We start from the raw sequence: 26,141 nt of genomic DNA on the forward strand, positions 1-26,141 counted from the left end.
AAAATCTCTCTTTAATTAGAAACATTCCATTTCTTTCCCTTTAGAAATTAATCCCCTTGGGAAAGTCAGTCATATGCTTGAGACCACTGCTCAGGAAAGAAAGTTTTCTAAAAATTAGGCGAAAGAGAATGAATAAATAACCCTTTAATGGGATGTTGCATTTTCCCTTCTTAGAATTTCCAACCCCTAGTACAGTCTTCAAAAGAACCATTAGGATGTTTTAGATCTTCTCAATTTACTGAGGTTCTCTCAGAAAGTATAATTTTACACCTCTTCTGTTTCCTTTTTTCTGAACCCAAGTGTGAATTTTCTAGTACTTTGGATTTCCTTACTATTCCTTAAAATTGTCTCTGCAGCACCACAATTACCAAGTGGCTGCTGCTTCTCTACCACATGGCTGTCTTCCATGCCCTTTAAACAGCATGGATTTACCTCATTCTATTTACCATTATTTTCTTCCTAGAAAGCATCAAGATATACAGCTTTCCTTCCTTAGTTTTGCTCTGTTAAGCAAAATAAAATTATCCTCAAAATTCCAACTGAGTATATTCATAAACTATTTCATGAATGAGACCAAGAATTCCTAGAGAAGACCCTGAATTTCACAATATCCTGTGGTGATCATGAAGGCATTTTCCATAATTTCTCATAGCCGTTTCTCATCTATGGAAAAAGTGCAAACTGGCAGAGATGTTTTGTATTTATATATCAGAAAATTCTCAGATATCTATGCAAGAATTTGAAGGGCATTTGTAGGTTGAACCATGTGGGAAGTTAATGGAAATGGAACATTTGACATTAAAATGCTCATGTCAGATGGCTCATTTAAGTCGTCTTCTGCACTGTGTCTTTGTAAGTAAATTAATAATAAAATAAATGGTTTGATGGACTCTGTAGAAATACAATGCATAAAGGAAAAGAAACATCAAAAACAATTATGCACCACTACACTAAAGAATACTGAGAGTAGTAAATTTGAGGCAGAAATGTCTAGTTTGTTTTCTTACAAACAAATTTAATTTATCGGGAAAAAAGAAAAATGAATCCACCCTATCAATATGTTCATTTACTGGAACAGTTATACTATAATATGAATTTAACTAGTTTTTGAAGGCTTTTTAAAATCTTAGTGAAAGAAATGAAAGTACATTTAACCATGTTCCTCAGCCATAATTTGTTATCACATAAAACTGGGATTGACATGTATATGAAGCTTGTTTCTAATTAAAATTTGTCTAATTACCACTATAAAAATTAAAAAATGATATTACTTTGCTCCTAAACAGTTGTCACCATGGAAAGCATTAATGATGGCTGTTGACTCCTTGTTCCATTGGAAGGCAGACAAACACATTTTTCTGTTAATCTGCCAATTCCATACTATGTCTATCTGAAAGCTTAGAAAGTAAGACTTTGAAGCTAAAGGAAATATTTTATTACTGAATCATATTTCTTACAATGCAATGACATAATGTGTACCTTGTATCATTTGCCTGGAGAAATGATTCAAAGTCTCTGAACAACACAGTAAATGTGATGCCTAAGCTAAGGAAACTAAAACATGGTGTTGCTTTACCTTTGACTGTTTCTCCACATTATGACAAATGTTGCTAATGAGAATAAATAAAAGCTCCTGGTAATAGCATACTAAGGAGGATGAGATCCAAAGAAATGGTTGCCTATAGGAAGAACATTCAGACTTAGAATCAAAAAACACAAATATATCCACTTATATTTGTATGTTAGCTGCTAAGACTTTGATAAGGTATACATTCTGTATAACCAAAGGAGTTACTAATAGAGTATATGACTAGGGGGAGGGAACTCCAAAATAAATGGGAATAGAAAAAAGTAGTTATCGGTGGATGGGGATGACTGGAATGTGAGGAACAAACAGAGACAGTGAAGGAGGAGTGTATTAAGGAAGGTGGTACTGGGATGCACAGTTTAAACTAAAGGGTTTTGAGATGTCAGCTTCTCAAAATATGTACATATATTATAAGTGGAATCAGCAAATAACACGGGAAACAAAGCTACTACTAGGAATCTCTCATCACCAGATGAAACCTGAGTACCATTAGTGGGCTATATCTAATTGAGTTGTTGGACAAAGTCGCCCAAAGGAAACCTGAAAACAAATTTCTGAACTAATTGAAAGTAATTTTAAGGCCCTGTTTGTGAAGACATGCATAAAACTAGCTGAATACAGAGAACTTGTGCTAGTGCGTAGCTAGAAGCTTTACACCTCCATACTAGTATTCATGTTATTGGAAGATAATTTGCATGCTCTCAGAAGAGAAAGAGAAGCATCATCCTAACTACAAATACTTTGGTAAACAAATTTGACATGCCTGTGATTTACCCTGGTATAATAGTGGCAAAAAATGTGGGAGTAACTAATCTATATGTTTGGATTTCAGGCCCACTCCATAAGAGAAAACCCATTTGAAATAGCATTTGGGTGGCCTGGGACCTGATACTAAATAGACTGCGGACCTAGGAAAATACCAATACTATTGTTGTGTTAAAGAATACAGCAATAATGACATTTTCCTATACTCCTAGATCATTATCTTGTTCAGTCACCAGCAGAGAAGTTTTTTCTTCAGTAGATGGAAACAAATACAGAGACACACTACAAGATGAAGTGCTGAGAATGACAGACATTATAACACCCAGACCTAAATGGGATGCCTCCATCCTTTTCTCCAGGTTCAGAGAAATCCAAGGAAGAGGATAGGGAAATAATTTAATAGCCAAAGGGGATGGGAGATGCCAAGAAAATAAGCCATTTAATCACAACAATATTGATGCACGGAATGAACAGAGAATGTGTCAGCATGCCCAAGACATGACCTGGTCTAAGACAGACAGGGTCCCATGACTGAAAGAGAAAATAGACATAGCCTCTATCCCTAACCTGGATGTGATCTCCAATTTATACCTTGTTGCAAAGCAGAAAACATTTCACTTCAGTGGAGTTTCACTGTGTGTACAAAGCACACTTTAAGGAAAGTCCACATGTCCAGTAGTTGATGATCAGCACCAAAGGAATTCCAGATTATTTCCTCTTAATGCTTTGTATGTTTCTTTCTTTTTATAATTTTCAGTTTTGTATATTCATGGGATTACTGTGTGTGCCAACATATTTCTTGGTCTATGTGTGTTTTATAATTCTTTTTGGGGTGCCTTCTTTATTTCTATTCTATTTTCTTTTTTGTCTTTCAAGTTTGTTTTATTTTAGATGTTTTCTTTTCTTTTAGTAGATTCCTGTTTGTTTTTCTAATGAGAAAGAACAAGTAAGTGTTTGGGTTTGGGTGGGTGTGGAGGTGAAAAGTTCTGGAAGGAGTTGGAGTTGTAGAAACCAGAATCGTAATGCACTGTATGAAAACATAATCTGTTTAACAAAAAAAAGATATGGTTACTTAAGCTATTCATAGGACCTTGGCAACAGTTTTCAATGTATAAACTAATTGTTCATTAAAGATTTGCTTTAGTAAATAAAACAGAAGATGAAAAAAATGAATAGATATGAAAGAAAATACTTATCAAGACATTTCTCAATTTACTTTTTAAAATGTGATAGCTGACTGGTGAGCATTAACATACCATATGCCAATAATACCTTGAGCTCAACATTGAAGAAATAAATTTGGATTTCAGGCCCACTCCTTAAGATAAAACCCATTTGCAATAGCATTTGGGTGGCCTAGGACCTGAGACTAAATAGACTGTGAACTAGGGAAATACCAACATTTAAGAAATAAAGAAAAAAAAAGGAAAGAAAAGGTGGTCTGTAGAGGGCCAAGATTAGGTTATTAAATTTTGATCACAATGGTAAATTAATTTAATATGTTGGTTTCATGGCAACCAGTTTGCTAGTGTCTGCTTGTCTAGGAGAAATTTTCTCCTTAAGATAATCTATTATTCAGCAAACAGTTCTTAGTTATACTTAGGAAAGCTATACTGCCAATTCATTAACTTGGATATTTTAAATGTCTCATGCTCATGTCGTAACTCCTGAGAATTTAATCCCAACAATAGCAGAGAACTGGAAGTCTTTCAGCAGTTAAGTATAAAATGTAATTTTTATGTATTCTTTTTTAAACATTTTATTGATTCTTTGTGGATTTCACATCATGCAACCTGATCCCATTCATCTTCCTGTCCATTATAGTCTACCAACTGCCCCTGCTATCTACCCCCTCAAAACAAAACAAAACTTAAAAAAAATATCATTGTGGAAACCACAGTGTGTCACAGTGAGTCACACAGGTTAACTTTTAATCTATACATTTGTACTTTCAAGTGTTCACAGCAATGAGTTTTTGATCTGGTTCAAGGCCTCTACCTACTACCTACAAGGGATTTTCTTGGACATCCTGCTGTTTCCCTGTGTCACAGAGATGTTGCATCTTTGGATCTGCAAGACTAAGCCCTTCATCTAGTAGATCATCAATGGAGTGGATAATGCCATGGACCAATTCATAGCACTGGTTCAGGGCCTTGGTGCTAGTTGGGTTGATCAGCTCACCAGCTTTCCCTCACCCTCATATCAGGAAGGGCTCTCCAGCACTGCCCTGACATAGATCACCCTATGCAGAAAGTATTGGGACAGGAATGGTTCCCCTTCTCTCAAGTCCTCAGGATCAGTTCACCTACATCTGTGACCCCTGTCCTACAATTAGTTTTCTGGCCATGTGGGTACCAAAATGTAAATGAAGTTCTTAATTGGTCTAAGTAATAAAAACCTAGAGAAAGATAAATAGGAAAACACTGAGAGACAGGTAACAAGCCACAACCATATCTTACAGACTTAGTGTTTCAGCAGATAAGAAAGTGATTTCCCATTTCTCCCTGCTTATATGCTTTTTCTACCCAGATATCTCACTTCCTGCTTGTCTGTACAGACTGTCAGACCTACATGGTTAGCTAGTGGCAAGCTCCATTCTCTGACCCTCAAACTGGCTTTATTGTAAAAGCAAGATATTACCACAAGCACCTCCACAAACATGGGTAGCACTTAGTCCTGCCCAGGTGAGTGCTAAGGCCACTCTCCTAAGTGTTGCAGCTGATGAGTGGCAAGATTCATTCTTCCACTGTCATGAGCCCAAGGTCAACTCTTCCACCTACTACAGGTTGGGAAGGGCACAATGGTATAGAGCATCTTTCCTTTGCCAATGCCACCATCTGGAAATTGGCATGTGTTCTGTCAGCTCTCACATGCTCATACCCTTGGGGGCAGCTCACCTATACCCCTACCAAAGGGTAAGCTCTAATATGGTGCCAGGTTGAGATGCTCAGAGTTACTGTAACTGTACTTATCTCTAGAGAGCCATTTTTTAAGTCAACATATTTGTATTTCTGTAATTTTCTACTACTTGGTCTTCTTGGATCAAAGGTATTTCTATGCCTATAGCCATATACAGTCTATATCATTTTGCATAAAGACTAGTAAGGTGTTTGTGTGTATATAATTTGTTCACCATTTGTTTACTGGTCATGCAAATATTGCTATGGAATTTTGGATCATTCCAATGACATTATTCATAGATTACCTAAAAATAGGAATGCGGAGAATTGATGACAAATATGAGCTCATAATCAGAATGTATATTTAAAGCATTAGTGGGCTTTATCTGCCTACCTAGAGGGAATGCTCATAGATTAGTTAGGGTATTTATCAGACATTTTATCACAATGTTATGTTTTAAGTGTTAAGATAGAAGTTTATTACAAATCAAATCTCAGTTTATTTGTGTTCCATTCTAGCAGCTGTCATATTACTGTAATTCACTTTGGAATTTTTGTCTGAAGCTATGTTCAACATGTGACAATACATACTGTCTGTGACAGTATGAAATATAAACATACAGACAAAAAACAAAATACATATATCTGCTCACATTTAGACCTAGGTGAATTAATGATATTTATCATTCCAATAATTCATGGCATTGATCTGATAGTTAACCTCTGGTTCCAAAGAAATTTTGTTTAAAGTAATATTTGAAAAGTAATACAATGTCTAACAATATATACTAAATTGTTTTCTAGAAACCCATTTATTTACTTTTTTTCTTTATCTTCTTCAATTTTAAAACTATTATGTTGACTCCAATAAACAGTTTCTTACTTTATAGTAATATACTATAAAACTACTAAGTATCCCATGAGTTTAAAACATAGACATTTATATATAAATCCAGAAAGGTTTAAATTTCTCAATTTCAGTTACACCTGTGTTTCATTCAATAGTGTGTTGTTCATGCAAAAATGAGCTTGATCCCAGAGATTCAGATATGGTTCAAAATATATAAATCAACAAATTAATTCCACCATAAAAATCACACTGAAAGCCAAAGGCACATGTCATCTTATTAAATGCAGAAAAGGCTTTTAAAAATCACGTCATGATACAAGTCCTGGAGATATTAAGGATGTTATGGCAAAACTCAAAATAAAAAAGACAATTTAAAGCAAGCCTATAACCAACATCAATTTAAATGGATAGAAACTCAAAGCAATGCCATTAAATTCAGGAATAAGAACAAGTTGTCTACTCTTTCCATACATATTGAATAAAGTGATTGAATTCTTAGCTAGGGCAATAAGACACTGGAGGAGATCAAAGGTAAACAAATAGGAAGAGAAGAGGTGGAAGCATGTATTTATTTGCATGAGATATGATTATATATTTAAATAGCCCTAAAATTCAACTTGGAAACTCCTACAACTTATAAACTCATTCACTCAAATAGAGGAATACAAAATCATTCACAAATCAGTAACCTTCCTATACACAATAGACATACAGACTGAGACATGAATCAGATAAAGAACACACTTCAGAATAGGCTCACAAAATATAAATATCTTGTGGTGACTTTATCTAAGCCAGTGAAAGACATATAATAAATAGAAAAAATTAACAAATTGAGGAGAGAAATTGATGAAGATATCAAAATATCTCCCTTACTCATAGACTGATAAGATTAAAAAAGTGAAAATGGTATTCCTACCAAATTTATCCACAGATTCAACACAATTCCCATCCAAATTGCAACATAATTCTTCATAAAACTTGAAACAAAAAAATTTACCTTTATATGGAAACACAAAAAAATACAAGAATAGCTAAAACCATCCTAAATAATAAAAGAACTGTTAGAGGTATCACCAGTTTTGTCCTCAAATCTTACTAAAGATTAATAGCAATATAGTAATTAACACCACACTGTATTTTCACAAAAGCATATATGTTGATCAACAGAATTGAACTGAAGGCCCAGAAATAAACTGACTTATATATGGAGACCTGATATTTTATACAGAAGCCAGAAATACACACTGAAATAAAACATCAAGTATCATTGCTAGGTTCTGTCCTGCAGCAGGCGCCCAAGCCTCAGCTGAGTCTGAGCGCTGCTCTGTTACCCCCAACCTCCTCCATCAACCCCTGCTCACTTCTGGCTGAAACCGTCCCTCCAAGGAAAAGAGTAGACCTGCCAAGACCGGAAGGCCCACCCTGAGTCTAGACACATCTCACCCCAGGACACACAATGCCCTCTGTCCTGTGGCAGGTACCCGAGCCTCAGGTGAGTCTGGGCATTGCTTTGCTCCCCAACCTCCACCATCAACCACTGCTCAATTCTGCTTGAGCCCACCCAGGCAAGAGTGGACCTGCCCAGAGAGGGAAGGCCAACAAAGAGTCTGGACACACCCCAACATTGTCCTCCAACTGCCATCTGCCATCCCACTGCCACCAGAGGCTGATCACTCTGCCTGCCACCAGAGAAAGGGAGAGACCCCACCTGTACTCACTGGAAGAAGACATGGGAAGAACACAGAGTAAGAACACATTCAACAACAGAAAAACCAATATGATACCACCAGAATCTAGAGACTCCACACCAGCAATATCTGAAAAGCCCAACAAAGAGGATGAATAAGAGATGGACCTCAAAAATTACTTTAGGAAGATGATACAGACATTTAAAGAGGAAACAAGAAAATCCTTTAAAGAAATAGAAGAAAAAACAAGCAAAAAATTACATGAAATGGAGGAAAAGACAAATGAAAAAAAATCAAGAAGTAAACAAATCTCTCAAAGAATGTAAAGAAAGCCAAGAAAAATCAACCAAAGAAGTGAAGGAAGCACTCAAAACAGTTCAAGGCATGAAGGCTGAAATAGACACAATAAAGAAAACAGAGAATGAGCATATACTGGAAATAGAAAAGCTGGATAAATGATCGGAACTAAATATGCGAGTGTAACCAATAGAATTCAAGAGATGGAAGAGAAAATATCAGTTGTTGAAGACTCACTAGAGCATATATAGCCATTGGCCAAAGAGAATCTTGAGTCTAACAAATCCCTAACACAAAATATCCAGGAAATATGGGATACCGTGAAAAGGCCGAAACTAAGAAAAATAGGTATAAAAGAAGGTGAACAAATATTGCTCAAAGGTACAGAAAACATATTCAACAAAATCATGGGAGAAAACTTCCCCATCCTACAGAAGGATATGCCTATGAAAGTACAAGAAGTTTACAGAACACCAAATAGACTGCCCCCCAAAAAAGAACTCCTCTCTCCACATAATAATTAAAATACCATACCTACAGGATAAAGAGAAAATATTAAGAGAAGCAAAGGAAAAATGCCAAGTAACATATAAAGGTAGACCTATCAGAATCACACCTGGCTTCTCAATGGAAACTTTGAAAGCAAGAAGGTGCTGGAGAGATATCCTACAAACACTAATGGAGCATGGATGCCAACCCAGACTACTATTCCCAACAAAACATTCAATCACAATAGATGGAGAAAACAAGATATTCCATGACAAAAACCTGATTTAAACAATACATATCAATAAATCCAGCACTACAGAAAGTTCTGGAAGGAAAACTCCAAACCAACGAATATAGCTACACTCCCAAAAATATAGGCAATAGATAATCCAAATTTACCAAACATGAAAAGACCCAAGAGGTTGAAATCCACATACAGTGACAACAATGAATCCAACATTGTATTGGCAACAATGAATCCAAAACAAACAAGAACCAACAATCAATGGGCATTAATATCCCTCAATATCAATGGTGATAACCTGCCCATAAAAAGATACAGGCTAACAGAATGGATACGAAGACAGAATCTATCCTTCTGCTGTATACAGGAAACACACCTCAACTTCAAAGACAGGTGTTACCTCAGAATAAGGGTTGGGAAAAGACTTTCCAATCAAATGGGCCCAAGAAACAAGCTGGTGTAGCAACCTAATATCTAACAAATTAGATTTCAAACTAAACTCAATAAAAAGAGATGAATAAAGGCATTTCATACTCATCACAGGAAAAGTCTATCAAGATGAAGTATTAATCTGAACAACTATACCCCAAATATGAAGGCACCCACAATTGTAAAAGAAACATTGCTAAAGCTCAACTACACATAAAACCACACACACTTAGAGTAGGATACGTCAACACCCTGCTTTCACCACTAGACAGGACCACCAGACAGAAAATTAACAAAGAAACAAAGGAACTAACAGAAGTAATGACCCAACTGGTTTTAACAGATATCTATAGAACACACCATCCAAACACAAAAGAATATACCTTCTCAGCAACACATGGCACCTACTCTAAAATTGACCTCATAGTTGGCAACAAAGCAAACCTCCACAGATACAAAAGAATTGAAATAACAACTTGTATCTTATCAGATCACCATGCTTTAAAGCTAGAATTCAACAGTAGTACAATTTGCAGAAAACATACAAATTCATGGAAATTGAATAATACCCAATTGCAACATTCCTGGGTTGAGGAAGAAATAAAAAAAATTAAAAACTTCCCAGAATATAATGAGAATGTAGACACAATATATCTAAATTTATGGGTCACTCTGAAAGCAGTGCTAAGCGGAAAGTTCATGGCACTAAGTGCCCACATGAAGAAACTGGAGAAAAGTTACACTAGAGAATTAACAGAACAACTGAAAACCCTAGAAAAAAAGGAGCAAACTTACCCTCACCCCCGAGGCGAAGATGGCAGGAAATAATCAAATTTAGGGCTGAAATCAATAATGTAGAAACTAGGAAAATATTACAAAGAATCAATGAAACAAAGAGTTGTTTCTTGAGAAGATCAACAAGATAGATGAACCTCTATCCAAACTAACCAAAAGGCAGATAGAGAGAATGCTAATTAACAAAATCAGAAATAAGAAGGGGATATTACAATGGACACTGAGGAAATCCAGATAACCATCAGGTCATAATTTGAAAACATGTACTCCACAAAATTAAAAAATCTAAAGGAAATGGACAATATTCTGGATATATGTCACTTACCAAAATTAAACCAAAACAGATAAGCAGTTTAAATCAATCTATAACGCCTGATAAAATAGAAGCAGTTATCAAAAGCCCCCCAACCAAAAAAGCCCAGGGCCAGATGGATTTACTGCAGAATTCTACCAGAAATTCAAACAAGAGCTAATACTGGTACTCCTCAAATTGTTCCATATAATAGGAGTTGAAGGGACATTTCCTAATTCTTTTTACAAGGCTTTGATACCAAAGCCACACAAAGACACAACTAAAAAAGAGAACTACAAACCAATATCCCTCATGAACATCAATGCAAAATACTCAACAAAATATTGGCAAATCGAATCCATGTACCCATCAGAAAAATCATCCACTATGATAAAGTAGGCTTCATTGCATGGATGCAAGGATGGTTCAACACATGGAAATCCATCAATGTAATCCAAGATATAAAAAACTGAAAAAGAAAAACCACATGATCATCACACTAGATGCTGAAAAAGCTTTTGAAAAATACAGCATCCCTTCATGATAAAGATCTTGGAGAGAACAGGAATAACAAGAATATATCTAAATATGATAAAAGCTATATATTGCAAACCAACAGTAAACATCAAACTAAATGGAGAGAAATTCAAAGCGATTCCTCTAAAATTAGGAACAAGAAATGAATGTTCACTCTGTCCATATCTCTTCAATATTGTCCTTAAGTTCTAGCTACAGCAATAAGACAAGAAAAGGAGGCCAAAGGGATACAAATTGGAAAGGAAGAAGTCAAACTTTCACTATTTGCAGATGATATGATAGTATACGTAAGTGATCTCCAAAAATATACCAGGGAACTCCTACAGCTGATAAACACCTTCAGCAAAGTAGCAGGATACAAAATTAACTCCAAAAATATCAGTAGCCCTACCATATACAGATGATGAATCCAATGAGAAAGAAATCAGAGAATCATCAACCTTCACGATATCCACAAGCAACATAAAATATATTGGGATAACACTAACCAAAAAAGTGAAAGACCTATACAGTAAGATCTTTGAGTCTTTAAAGAAAGAAATTAAAGAAGATACCAAAAAATGGAAAGATCTCCCATGCTCTTGGACAGGTAGAATCAACATAGTAAAAATAGCAATCTTTCCTAAAGTAATCTACAGATTCAATGCAATCCCCATCAAAATCCCAGCACAGTTCTTCCCAGAACTTAAAAGAACAATACTAAAATTTATATGGAAAAACAAAAACCCTGGATAGCCAAAACAATTCTGTAAAATAAAGGATCGTCTGGAGGCATCACCATCCCTGAATTTAAGCTCTATTGTAGAGCCATATTTCTGAAAACAGCTTGGCACAACTAGACAGATAGACCAATGGAATCGAACTGAAAACCTGATATTAACCCACACATCTATGAACACATTATTTTTGACAAAGATGCTAAATCTATACACTGGACGAAAGATAGTATCTTCAACAAATGGTGCTCTCACAATTGGTTTCAGACATGCAGAAGATTGCAGATATGCAGGAGATCTGTCACCATGCACAAAACTTAAGTGCAAATAGATCAAAGATCTCAACATAAATCCTGCCGCACTGAATCTTCTAGAAGAGAAAGTTGGAGATACCCTTGAACGAATTGGCACGGGAGACTAATTCCTGAACATTACACCAGTAGCACAGACATTGAGCTCTGCAATTAATAAATGGGATCTCCTGAAACTGAGAAGCTTCTGTAAGGCAAAGGACACAGTCAGTAAGACAACACAACAGCCCACAGAATGGTAAAAGGTATTCACAAACCTCACATATGACAGAGGGCTGATTTCCAAAATATACAAAGGACTTAAGAAGCTAGCCACAAAACACCAAACAATGAAATTAAAAATTGGGGTGCCAAACTAAATAGAGAATTCTCAATACAGGAATATGAAATGGCTGAAAGACACTTAAGAAAGTGCTCAAAATCTTTGGCCATCAGAGAAATGCAACTGAAAATAACTCTGACCTCACACCTGTCACAATGGCTAAAATAAAAACACCAATGACAATCTATGCTGAAGACAATGTGGAGAAAAAAGGAACACTCCTCCATTGTTGGTGGGAGGGCAAACTTGTAAGACCACTTTGGAAATCAGTTTGGTGTTTGCTCAGAAAAAGGGGAATGAGTCTTCCTCAAGATCCAGCAATTCATCTCTTGGGCATATACCCAAATAATGCATGTCCATACAACAAAGTCATATGTTCAACCATGCTCATAACAGCATTGTTTATAATAGCCCGAACCTGGAAGCAACCTAGATGTCCCTCAACTGAAGAATTGATAGAGAAAATGTGGTACATTTATACACTGAAGTACTACACAGCAGAAAAGAAGTAATGGAATCATGAACTTCAGAGGCAAATGGATGGAACTAGAAGAAATCAAACTGAGTGAGGTAACCTAGTCACAAAAAGACAAAAATGGTGTGTACTCACTCATATCTGAATTTTAGAGATGGAGCAAAGGATTATCAGCCTACAATCTTCTTCACCAAGGAAACTGGGAAACAAGAAGGACTCTAAGGGAATAATTCATGAACCCCAGGAATGGGAAGGGGCAGGATCTCCTGAGCAAATTGGGAGCATGGGGTAGGGGAGAGGGAGCTGCCAGAATGAGAAGAGGAAAAGAGGAGAGGAAGAAATGGTGGAGCAGAAATATTGAGTCATTGGAAGAATAGGGGAGAGCAGCATGAGAGAGACCATATTAGAGGGAGCCATTATAGTTCCCAGAAATCTGGCACTATGGAGATTTCCAGAGACCTACAAGGATGACAGGAACTGACAATCTAGGCAATGGTGGAGAGCATAACCTAAATGCCCTTCCCCTATAATGAAACTGATGACTACTTTCTATGCCATCCTAGAATCCTCATCCAGTGGTTGATGGAAGCAGAGGCAGACACCCATAGATATACACTGATCTGAACTCTGGAACTTAGTTGCAGAGAGGGAGGAATGAAGATCAAAGGGGTCAGTACCAGGCTGGTGAAACCCACAGAAACAGCTGGCCTATATAAGGGGAACACATGGACGCCAGACTGCTGTCTTGGAGGCCAGTACAGGACTGATCCAGTCCCCTGAACGGGGATGTCAATTAGGAGGACTCCACACTCTAGGTGGTCGTGGATTTTCCTTGGTGTAAGAAGGGACTTTGAGAGCCCATCCCACATTAAGGGATGCACTCCACACCTGGACATATTGGGGAGGGCCTAGGCCCAGCCCCGGATGATGTGGTAGACTTTAAAAGAGCCCCATTGAGAGCCCTACACTGCCTGGTGAGTGGAGGATGGATGGTGTTGGGGGGAGGTTGGGGGTTGGGGGGAAAGGGTGGGTGGAGCCGAGGGAGAGAGAGAAGAGATTGCCATGTGTAACAAGCTTGTTCCTAATATGAACTAATAAAAATTTACAAAAAAATGAATCATTGCTAGTCTAACTTGACTTCTTCATGTAGAATAATACAAATAAACCCACAATCATCAAACTCACAAAACTGAACTCCAAGTGACCAAACACCTCAATATAAAACCAGATAAATTGATCCCCAAAAGAGCAAATGAGCAATAGTCTTGAATTCACTGCCACAAGAAAAAATTTTCTGAACAGATCATCATTGGCCCAGGCACTAAAATCAACAACTAGAAATTGAGACCTCATGAAACTGAAAAAATTCTATACAGCAAAGTCATTGACATTCAGACAAAATTGCAGTCTACAGAATGTTTACCAACCACAATTCAATAGAGGGCTAATATCCAAAATATATAAAGTATTAAAAAAACTAGATATCAAGAAAACAAATAACCCAATTAAAAATAGGGCACAGATCATAACAGAAAAAAATAATTGAAAGCATTAACTCAAGTGGCTGAGAAATGCGTAAAAATGTTCAGCATTCTTACTTAGTTATTAGGGAAATGCAAATCAAAACTATCTAATGTTTCATTTTACACTTCTGAGAATGATGTCGGTTAATAAAACAAATGTTATCCCATTCTGGCAAAGATTGCATGCTATTAAAAAAAACAACTGAAACAGTCAATATGGAAACCAGTGTTACTTGTTTCTTCTGGAAGAATTGAATTGATTTACCTCAATATCCAACTATACCATTACTGGGCATATATTCAAAAGATGCTTTATCCTACTACACAGAAACTTTCTCAAACATGTCTATTGGTGCTCCTTTCATAATAGCCAGTAAATAGAAACAACCAAATGCTCCTTAATGGTGAATCTATAAACAAAGTGTGGTGTTTTAAATAATGGTATAATACTCATTTATTAAAAAAATAAAATTCACAGATAAATGGATGGAAATAAAAACAGACCTATAAACATAATATGTGAACGTGAGTTGTTAAGTTAAAGTTAGGCAAGTTACAGTTTATAGAATCACAGTGGTTAGGTGGAATAAGGAATCAGTGATGACAGATCACCCTAGGAAGGGAATATAGGATAGGTAGTTATAGATAGACAAGGAAAGCAGGAACTGGAATGCGAGGTTCAAAAGGGAAGGAGAAAGAGGAAAGGGTTGACAAAGGGAATACAGGGAGGGACAGCTAAATTTAAGGACCATCTGAGAGGTAATATGGAAGCCTAATGTATTTCAAGCTTAATAATTTATATATAAATATGAAGGTAATCTAAATGAAATCGACAAATGATGGACAATAGAAAGACCCTAATTGACATTTGTAATAGCCAATTGCAGCCCCTGTATTGGGAACGGGTTAAATCTAATTGGGCTGTTGACTAACTGGTTCCATGGGAAGCTGCAAACAATCCAGGCTATTGTAAAAGCCATGTGTTACTCTCCACAATCTAACTGCAAGGACCTATTGTTGAAAATAACAAATGGGAACTCATTGAACATAGAGAAGTATGGTGCCTAATTAGAACTGTCACCTCTTCTGCCTAGTGTTATTGGTACCTGTACATTGCCAAAGAAGAAACATAAACACCAACCCCACCCAAAACCCTTTGATTTACAATGATATCCTACTTAAAAGATACAATAGTGCAATGGGTGTATGAAGTTCATTGTGATAGTCACTTTTGTATTTTGAATATGATCACAAAGGGAGTGGAACTATTAGGAAGTGTTTTCTTGTTGGAGTAGGTGTGGCCTTGTTGGAAGAAGTGCATCACCATGGGTGTGGGCTTTCAGATATCATTTGCTCAAGCTTCCTTCAGTGTGAGATAGTCCATTTCCTTGCTGCCTTCTGATCAAGATCCAGCCAGCACCATGTAGGCCTATATGCCGCCATGCCCCCCACAATGATTATAATGGACTGAACTTATGAAACTGTAAACTACCACCTCAATTAAATGTTTTCCTTTATAAGATTTTAAATGGTCATGGTATCTCTTCACATCAATAGAAGAGCTAGCTAAGACAGTAAGAAGATAATATCTGATTTGATTAAGGCTCACTGTTTGAGATAAGGCCTGTACTCAACATCTCTTGAGAGTGGATATCCCATGGACAGCTGGGAAAACCATATTCTACTGTTCAAAAAAATAAGTAAAGAAACATTGAAATATAGTGACTGACAGTGATATTCTGCTGTATTCCTACATCAGTGCCTTGCTGATCATCAGTTGAGCTCCATCTTCAGAACAAAGGAACTTATACATAGACTCACAGCCAGATACAATGAGGAGAGTGAGAGAACATAGAACGCTCTGCCTTTAAACTGGATGCTTCCATTAGATCCCTCACTTCAGGGCTCAGGGAATCCTGTGGAAGTGAAAATGAAATTCATGTATTGAGGACACCAAGTCTACAAAGTCTTATATACTAGCAGCAATTCTGCATGTGATGTTCATTTTATGTCATATGATAGAGGAAACCTAACAGAGACATTTAAAAATGTTATGTACAGAAGATAGAACACACCAAGATAGATTTGACTTATAAATATTTGCTTTCAGGAATGCAATAAAGTCACTAATCCTTCTTCAATACCTAATCATACCATAGAAGTACCAACTGCTGTACACTACTTAATTTTGTATCAATGTCATATGAGTTTTCAAAAGGGACCAAGTAAAATCAAACTATTGTGTCTTATAAAAAGTTTGTCCAAAGTTTGATAACTACCCTGAAACAGAAATATTTCCAGTGTATTCTGAGGTCTGAAAACACAAATTCCCATATGAAAATAGCCCATATTATTGAATGTAATCAGAGACCCAAATGGTATCTAAATTCTCAAATATTACAGCAAAGAAGAAATTGAAAGGCTTCAGGCAACAGAGCATGATACAAGAACATACATCTATGCCAGAATAATACAAAGTACTTTTTCAATAGAAAAAAAAGGTTAGAGGACAAGCTGAAAATAATCATCACTTTAACATATCAAGCTCATAAAATAATGATAGACAATGTAAGCAAAGTTGGCTTTGATATATGGGAAATAATGAGAGCAACAAATTTTATGTGTTTTAAAACACAAAGAAATATGCCCTAATACATATACAGATAAATACTAATCGTATGCTAAGCATTACTACTGGCACATTCTACAAAATATTACCCTCTAAATTCATTTAAAATTGACATAAAGAAATGGGCAGAAAAGAAACTGAGAAGTAAAATTTTGAGTGTTCTATTTTGCAAGGACTAGTATAACTCTGTGAAGAAACTGAAGGTCTAGCATCCCTTTGTCATGGTCACATATCCACATACACACTCTTTATAATATCACTTCTTCAGGTACTGTTTTGGCTGAGAGAGTTCCAAGGCTTCTAGTACTATCCATTAGTATGGTGTTGTGTTTAATGTAGAGGTAAAATTGGGGAACAATGTGGAATTCTTGATTTATTTCACTAAGTGTAGGATGTGTCACCCAGAATTGAAAGGTTTGAAAAGAATATATTTAATGGAGTCCAAGGAAGAAAATACAATTATAAATCTTCAAACCCTATCGCCAGAGCACTTTCTTCTAGTAGTAAAACTACAAACCACTCAATATTAAGATAAGCTTCAAAATGTAGGTCAGTCAGAATATTGCTGTATCAACATTTCTAAAGAAAGTAACAGCAATGAATTTTTTAAAATTCAAATGGATTTTTATGTATCCACTAATAGAAGACACCAAAATGCTGTTAGTAGCAGATTTACAGTCTTATTGTTTCTCATGATTAAGCCCAGCAGGATAACTTGTGTTACAAAATTACATTTTCTTATTGAGTACTTTGAATAGGCAGTTAATGTAGTTCACATATAAATATATACAACAAAGCAATCCATAAAAACTGCATGTATATTTACATATGTACATACACACAAATACACCTAAATAACATACTATACAGATCCTATATAGTTATATAGGTGCTGAAACTTTATCAGATTACATAACTCTAATGGAAAATATCACGTCAAAATAGAGAATATGATTAGTACACCTAACTCATTGAACACTGTACCTTAACACCACTGTATATTGTCAGATTTCATGTGGAATATCTGACTGAATGATTCCTCAGCTTTGTTCCCAAGGAACAGTATCATGGAAGAGGAAATGAATCCTGATTTGTGTTCCATTCTGTTAGCTTCCCAAGCACTGGGCTTAGAGGGAGGTGGTGCAGGCTTAGGAACCAAGTTTTTATAGACACTTGGGACCACGGTGGACACTTTGTTCCTATTTGCATGGTAGGATCCGGATGAGGTGAATGTAGCAGAGAAAGCAGCAACAGGATCCTCTTTGGAAACTTTTTTGATGACTAGCATCTTTGAGGGTTGCTTGGCACTAGGCGGATTTTCCCACACTCCCGAAGGGGTCCCAATAGGTATGCATGGCTGAGTCTGTTTGCCAGCTTCTGGATTCAAAGAAGGAAATGCAACTTTTCAACTTTATCCTTTTTTTTTTCTTCCCTAATCTCTGTCGGTGATTTTTCTTGGAAGGTACAGCCTTTCCGAGAGTGAAAGCTGCCATTCCAGTGTTGATGGTTTCCTGTGTTACCTTCACTTCGTTGGCTCATGCCATCATGACCTCGGGAAGAGCAATGCCAAGCAGATAGATTTCCTGTGGTTCCAGCATATGCTCCCTTAGAGATAACAGAGTCCACAGAATCATGGCGAAATAGAGAGGGTTGGTGTCAAGAATCTCCGGTAGTCCTTAGAGGTCCATTGTTAAAAAGCCATCAGAGTAATTATGTCGACGATGGCTTACTCCAAATCTGCCTTCTCCACGAGATAGGTCCTCTCCGTGTTTGTCAAAGGTAGCTGTAGATGACTTAGCTGACTGTGGCGTTGAGAAATTTAGCCAAGCAGGAACAAAGTCATGCTGTGCCATTTAGGTCCAGTGTCTTTTCAGTAAGATGAGGCATCCAACCTCATGGCCAGGATCCTCAGAGTGTCACCTCTGTGTTCCTGTTTCCAAAGTCGCCAGCACTCGGCTGTTTTCCATGAGGTTTTCTTGTAAAAAGGGTGCTTAAGCAGCCTGGCCAGCAGCACGCCTTGTGATGAAGCACAAAGAATCCCAGCTCTCCATATCTACACATGCTGAGACATTGAAATTAATGTTTTGAAAAAAACAATAACATTAAAATATTTCAACTGAATATGTCTTGTGGAATCTTATATCCTTTGATATTTCATTTTCTGTGCTTTTTGAGGAAATGTTTTATTGTTTGGTCTCTCTATTCCACGAAAAATGTTATATATGATTTTGACATTTTGTTATCTACAAAATACACTCTGACCATTTTACTTAACTTTCTGAAGGTAACCATTATTTTGTTTTATTTATTTATTTACTTATTTATTTATCTTCATTTCCCTTTGCAATTCACTAAATGGTAAAATCCCATCATTCTCCAACAGGAGGAGCTTCCATAGAAAAATGTGCATTTGAGGTTAAAATCTAGGTGAGATTCTGGTTTTGGGTGTTCCTATTATCTTGTTCTAAGGAAAAGCATTTTGAGTTACAAGGTAAAGGATAAAGAACAAGATGATTTTACACCATTGTGATACCTAGTTCTCTAAAAATGCACAAATGCATTTAAGTATAATTCTACACTAAACTAGTGGACAGATTAACAGATAGTATCCTGTAATCACCAAAGAAAACATTTCATTTTATTCTTTTCTTTTTATACTCTGTATGGGCAGAAATAGTAGAAAGGTATGGAAATTGAAGTATTGTGATGAAAATTCTTTTACCAAATATGACATAGTGAGTAAAAGCTTAACTGAAATGGGGGTTGGAGATATCATTAGACATCTTTAAATGAATCATGGATATGGGCCACACCACCTTCAAATAGGTCTCAAAAGGACATATGAGTATATCATTAAAAATATTATTTTTATTAAAACAAGATTGATGATTAATGCCTTGAATAAAGGTTCTTGGATATGTATGAGTTTGATTGTTCACTTTTATTACTGTGTGTGTGTATTGTAATTATATATTCATATATGTTCATTTACATATTTATATTATCAATCTTTAAGCACTTAAGATTATGCATGTTTAAGACAAATTTAAAAGGATGGTATTAAATTTTAAGAGTAAATTATTTATCAATAATGTTTTTAAAAATCTATTTCATCAAAAATAAATTCATGATTTGGGCAATTGCTGTTCACAAAGGAACAACAAAAGCCAGGTTTGAATACAATGAATTGAAAAGTACTGCAAAGTAAATTTTGACTCTCCATATTATAAAATTTCCATTTACAAGTTTTAATGGTAGGAGCATCTAAGATGTTTTCAATTATAATTCTGTTGGCCACTGAGTCATGGATAAATTCTGATTTTCCTTAGTAAAGCTATTTACAGGAAACCATGTCATTGTTTCAGTTATATTTTTAAAATAACATGCCTGTTTTGTCATGCCTAACTGGCTATAAGCATTCAACGATGTTTTGCTCCTGCTATCTATATTACTTTCCCAGAACATACACAACATTCAGTGTATATAAGATTTAATGGTAGATATCTGTTGTGAAACAAACTTCTACTCTGCTCAAAAAGGGAGCCCATGACAGACCAAAATAGCTATTGTACCTGTTTCCAGCTTTGTTAAGCCACAATTTTCTTATTGGGGTTATTAAAAAGGACTATGAATGAATGATTACATGAAATGATCAAAGATAACACAAAAACAGCTAAATCCCCACAAAACCCACCCCAATATGGGTGGTAACTCCTGCAACTGCCACCCCAAACCTCTTAATACCACTTGCAGGCTATTCTACACTTTGAATATCACTTTTTTTCTGCACTTGGGCTAGTCAAAGTCTGCACCCATAGCAATTTACTCATTTTTATGGTGTTGTAAGGGCCCTTAAATAATCCATACTTCTATGAAAAAGAAGAGTTGGGAAGATGGGTAAACAGAGGTGTGAAAGACTATGAAGAAACAATGTTTCCCAGGCACAGCAGGATTAGGACACATAGGAACTCACAGAGGCTGTGGATGTATGCACAAGAACTGCAAATGTTAATGTCAGCCGGGTCCCAAAAATTGATGGAGGTATGCTCCTGGGAGTCCACCAGTAATCAATAAGCTATTGGGAATTAGTATCTAATCTGTTTTCTCCAATGAAGTTTCACTGGGTTTATCAACCACACTCCAGGCAGGCTCCATGATCAGAGGTATTTGGACAACATGAAGCAGACTGGTTGGTTTTATTGTAGGTTTGTTTCAGTTTGTTCTACTTATTAATTTCTTAGTTATTGTTCTATTGCTCTGAAAAGACACCAAGATCAAGCAAACTATTATAAAAGCATTTAATTAGAGACTTGCTTACAGTTTTTAAATTAATTTTTATTTAAATTATAAACAATCTTATTTTACATACCAATTCAAGTTTCCTCTACTACCAATCCTCCCATTTCCCTCACCATTCCCCCATCCCAGCCCCATTCAATCCTCAGGGAGGGCAATGCTCCCATGGGGGAGCATCACAGTCTGACCCATCATTTTGGGCAGTACCGAGGCCTTACCCCTGTATCTTGGCTGAGAAAGTATCGGACTGGTCTCTAAAAGCCTGTTCATACACTAGGGATAAACACTGGTTCCATTGACAGAGGCCCCATATGCTGCCCAAGACGCCAAATAACAGTCATATTCTGGGGGCCTTGCTCAGTTCAGCTGTTCCTGTGGGTTACCCAAGCATGGACTTGACACTTTTGCTCTTCTCTCTCCTCCCTCTCTACAACTGGACTTCAGGAGTTCAGCTCAGTGTTTAGCTGAACACTGCTTCTGTTTCCATCAGCTACTGGCTGAAGACTCTATGATGGCATTTAAGGTAGTCATCAATCTCATTATAGGGGAAGGGTACTTAAAGTAGCCTCTCCATTATTGCCTAGGATCTTAGTTCAGGTCATCCATGTGGATTCCTCGGAATTTCCATAGTGACAGGTTCCTCATTAACCCCATATGGCCCTCTCTTAGAGGTTTCCTTTATCTTGCTCTCCTCTGTTCTTCCTCCAACACCCAACTCAACCTTTCTGATACCTCTTGTACTCCTCCCCTTCCATTTTCTCCTTGTCTTTCTCTTCTCTCCCTCCCCCTCAACCATGCTCTCAATTTACACAAGAGATCTTGTTTCTTTCTCCTTCAGGGGTGAGGTGGGGGGTAGGGTGGTCCTAAACTTCTCTCTTAGAAGTTTAGTCCATTATCATCTGAGTATGGAACATAGTGGCCACCATGGTGCTCTGGGAATAGCTGATAGCTTTACCTCCTGATCCCTAGTGAAGAGAGAGAGAGACAGAGAGAGAGAGAGAGAGAGAGAGAGAGAGAGAGAGAGAGAGAGACAGAGACAGAGACAGAGAGACAGACAGAGACAGAGAGACAGAGAGAGAGAGAGATTAAATGAACACAAAGTGAGATTTTGAAACCTCAAAGCTGACCTTTAGTGATACACTTCTAGCAGCAACAAAGCCACACCAATTTAAATGAAGCCACACCTCCCAGTCCTTCAAAGCCTTCTGAAACAGTTCCACTACTTGGTGCATAGGTATTCAAATATGTAAACCTATGGGAATCATTCATTTTGGGGGACATACGGGGTTTGAGCCAGTATTTCAGTGTAGCTTTGGAACTTATCATGGTACTTGCTCTGTAGACCAGGCTGGTCTCAGTTTCTCAGAGATCCACTTGTGTCTGCTTCCTGAGTGCTGGGATTAAAGGCTTGCTACACCATCACCAGGCCTGTGAGCTGTTCCTATTCAAATGACTTACAAGGCTTTGTTTGCTTGTTTGTTTGCTTTATTGTTTTGATTTTTGTCTTTTGTGTTTTATTTTGAAAGAGTTGGCTAGAAGGATATGGAGAGTGAGAGCGTGAAGTAGGATGGGAAAAGAGGCAGTATCTGTTAAGGTTGGGGGAGGGAAAGCATGATCAAAATACTCTGTATGAACAAAACTTAAGTAAAAGGATATGATTGATGGATCAAGATTTTGCTATTTCCCCTACAAAAACCCAAATAAAACATTTATATATGAAGATTTATCTATGTTTGTGTAATGGGTTGAAATATAAATTTAAAAACATGCACACATTTCTAAGTTTTCCCACTGTTTTCTACAACTTTTTATCAGAAACTGTTAAAATATGTGCCTATACATAGAAGTGCAATGCAGCAATAGACCTACATATGTGTGTATATTACTAAATGAATATTAAGAGAATTTTCACTTTGTAATACTACACAATGATTAAGAATATTGCCTTCTGGGATTTTTTTTTTTACCATTAACACAAATTATCTGAAAAGCTTATTTAAGTTGTAGAAACTTCATAATTACTGACTAACACATTTTTCAGGATTAATTGGTAGTTTTAATATGGAGTAACTATATTTTAGTAGATCACTAAAGAGTCATGTTATACCAATTAATAATGGTTTAAAACAGACATGTGTTCTTTCTATATATTTGAAACTGTTTTAGAAACTGTATTTGTCCCTACAGTTCTACATCTATTCCTGTAGAATGTTTTTAAAGATCATTCGACAGAAAGGTTCTTAAAGATATATACTATGCCATATAAATCTTTCTTCAATAAGTTAATTACTGTGATAGGTAAATGAATTTTCATTCTCAGATGAGCTTTACTCAAAAATGTATAGTGTTTGAATTTTGTTCATTTATTACATATAGATAAAAATTATTATAAGTGATAGATTACATAACTATATACATGTATACCCCAACTTCAATGTTCTTTTATACCTTATCCCTTAATATAAAGAAATTCCATAGTCCCCTGGAATAGAAGTAAGTAATTACACCTGTTATATTTATTTTCTATCTTCCTCTGAAGTTTCTGTTTTCAAACTTGTTTTCATTATTTCTGTCCATAAGCTTTATCTTCAACAAGCCCTGTTCGAGTCTTCCCTATCTCTTCACTGGAATTTTAGATAGAAACTTTATCCACATCTTGAAGATAGTATCAACATGAAATTACCTGAATGACCATAAGGGATTTTGTAACTTAGAAAATATGTTAAATATTAAATATAATTGCTTCAAAAGATAATTAGTCAGTTCCGGTGATTACTGTTCATTTAATCATTAATTTTGGTTCTCTTCCCATCTCTTCTTGAGCAATAGATTGCTATCATTACCTTACATTAGCTTTTTCTTAGGCCTAAATTATCAAAATCTTTGCAAATTTCAGGAATTTTCAAAATATTTCACCATGTCTGATCACCATATATGTCAATAATATTTAATTTTAGAGTAATCAGACTCAGAAAATTATTCATTGCTCCCATATTAGACAATAAAGATTTGTGTAATTTTTTTATTAACAAATATCTCTGTTTAAAGAACTTTTCAATGACTGAGTAAACAATCTATATGTTCAAAGTTATCATTTATATTTAAAGTGCCAACTGTCTTTTCTTGACACTTTCCAAAAAGAGAAAATGTTCAACATTGATTTAAATTCTTCCTAGAAATTGCTGCCATCTTTGAGTATTAGTCATTTTGAGAGAAGTCAGGTTGTGGGAAACTGAAACATCTCCTATAATCATCACAATTCCAACCGTAGAACTAAACTTACTTTTCTGGTTTGAGTAACTATGAGAATTTTATTGATTTTTTCCCTCTTTTAATAACAGCAGATACACGCTGGGCATTGGTGGCACAGGCCTTTAATCCCAGCACTAGTGAGGCAGAGGCAGGCAGATCTCTGTGAGTTTGAGGCCACCTTGGTCTCCAGAGCAAGTGCCAGGATAGGCTCCAAATCAACACAGAGAAACCCTGTCTCAAAAAACCAAAAATAAAAATGATGTAATTCTGTCATATTAGGAATATGGTGTATTCTCAAGACAGTTTTTTGATTTTCAAACTTTGCTTGCTCAGTTTATAAATAATGTCTATCATTTACAAAATTATTTCCAAATTTATTTCTTATGCTTATAATATGTACACACACATACATATGCACGTACAGTCATTTACACATTTAAACACATGCACATTTAAACACATGGACATTCCATATTTTCTAATTTACAATGCATCAGAAATATAGTAGGAATTTTGTGGAAAATATAAGGATACTAAATCAATCTGAAATGTAGTACTCTTAAAAGATCTTAACTGTTTTCTCTAGTAATTACAAAACAGACATATATAGTATATGGACTTATTCTTTAACCCACAGAGTCCTATTAATGTTGCTACCTGTGAATTGGTACAGAGCTATTCAGTGGAGCAGGGGTAACCTACTAGGATGTTAGTGCATTTGATCAAAACACAATGTATGAATGTATGAATATATCAAGAACAGGTAAAGATAAGTTGAATTTCTTGTTAAAATAAACATGATAATAGTTAAATAGGTTGATTTCACCTACATCATAGTGGTCTGCTAATATTTTCTTCCATTCTTATCTTCTCTGAGGATGCTTATTGATAAGCTTATCTCACCAAGCCTCTCATTTTGTGGTACTGTCTAAATTAGTATATTTAAATCTTATGCTTTTCCTCATTCAGCATTCTTTTTCTGTTAAACATCTATAAATTAGTAACATCTATCTTTATTTTCATTGAGTAGGTCATTCCTTAAATCTAGCAAAGCAGAATTCATTGATTGCTGAAACGGTGAACTATATACATTATTTCCAACATGGCTTTATCCATTTTCCAAGAAACTAACAGCATTAACAAATGAATTAAACATTAAATAAATTCTAATGGTGGAATTTCAACTTCCCCCACCATTTTACTGAATATTTAATTTATTTTTCTAGATATAAAATTTATTTTTCAATAGAGAAATTTCAAGTCTTCAAGAAATAGAAGGCTTTTTTTCTTCATCATTTTAGCAACCTCTTTGTTTAATTTTTCCCTTGGTATTAGCTTGTAGTACTTTATACTATTTACTTAAATAGCAAAGCTAAATATATGACTATAACTTGTATACCTAGGAAGCAAAACATTCATAAAGTAACACTCTCTACACTGACAATGTTTTCCCTTAATTCTCTGTTTCAATCACTGCCATATACGTGTTAGAGAAGTGAGATACTCCTGCCCTGGTATAACAGGCAGTTGTGAGCCATTTGTAGGTACTGTGAACCTCATTGAGACTTTACTACAGGGTGTGGCCTAAAGCTCTGCCATCTCTTCAGTCCCATCTAACATTTTCTCCAATGGACAAAGTATTCTTGACACCATAACAAAATGTATGTTTCTTTTTAATGTCTTCAATGAAGTTGATTTTACTAATATTTCCTCAGTATTCTGCTTACAATATTTTTCTTG

The 26,141-nt window shown here is 35.9% G+C and overlaps 1 pseudogene; it reads right to left on the reverse strand.

Moving 5' to 3' along the window:
• Positions 1-17,838: 17,838 nt before the first annotated feature.
• Positions 17,839-18,786, reverse strand: LOC100758798 (annotated as a pseudogene).
• Positions 18,787-26,141: the final 7,355 nt, after the last annotated feature.

The sequence above is a fragment of the Cricetulus griseus genome, assembly GCF_003668045.3.
Source record: "Cricetulus griseus strain 17A/GY chromosome 1 unlocalized genomic scaffold, alternate assembly CriGri-PICRH-1.0 chr1_1, whole genome shotgun sequence".
In the NCBI taxonomy this organism is placed as follows: Eukaryota; Metazoa; Chordata; class Mammalia; order Rodentia; family Cricetidae; genus Cricetulus; species Cricetulus griseus.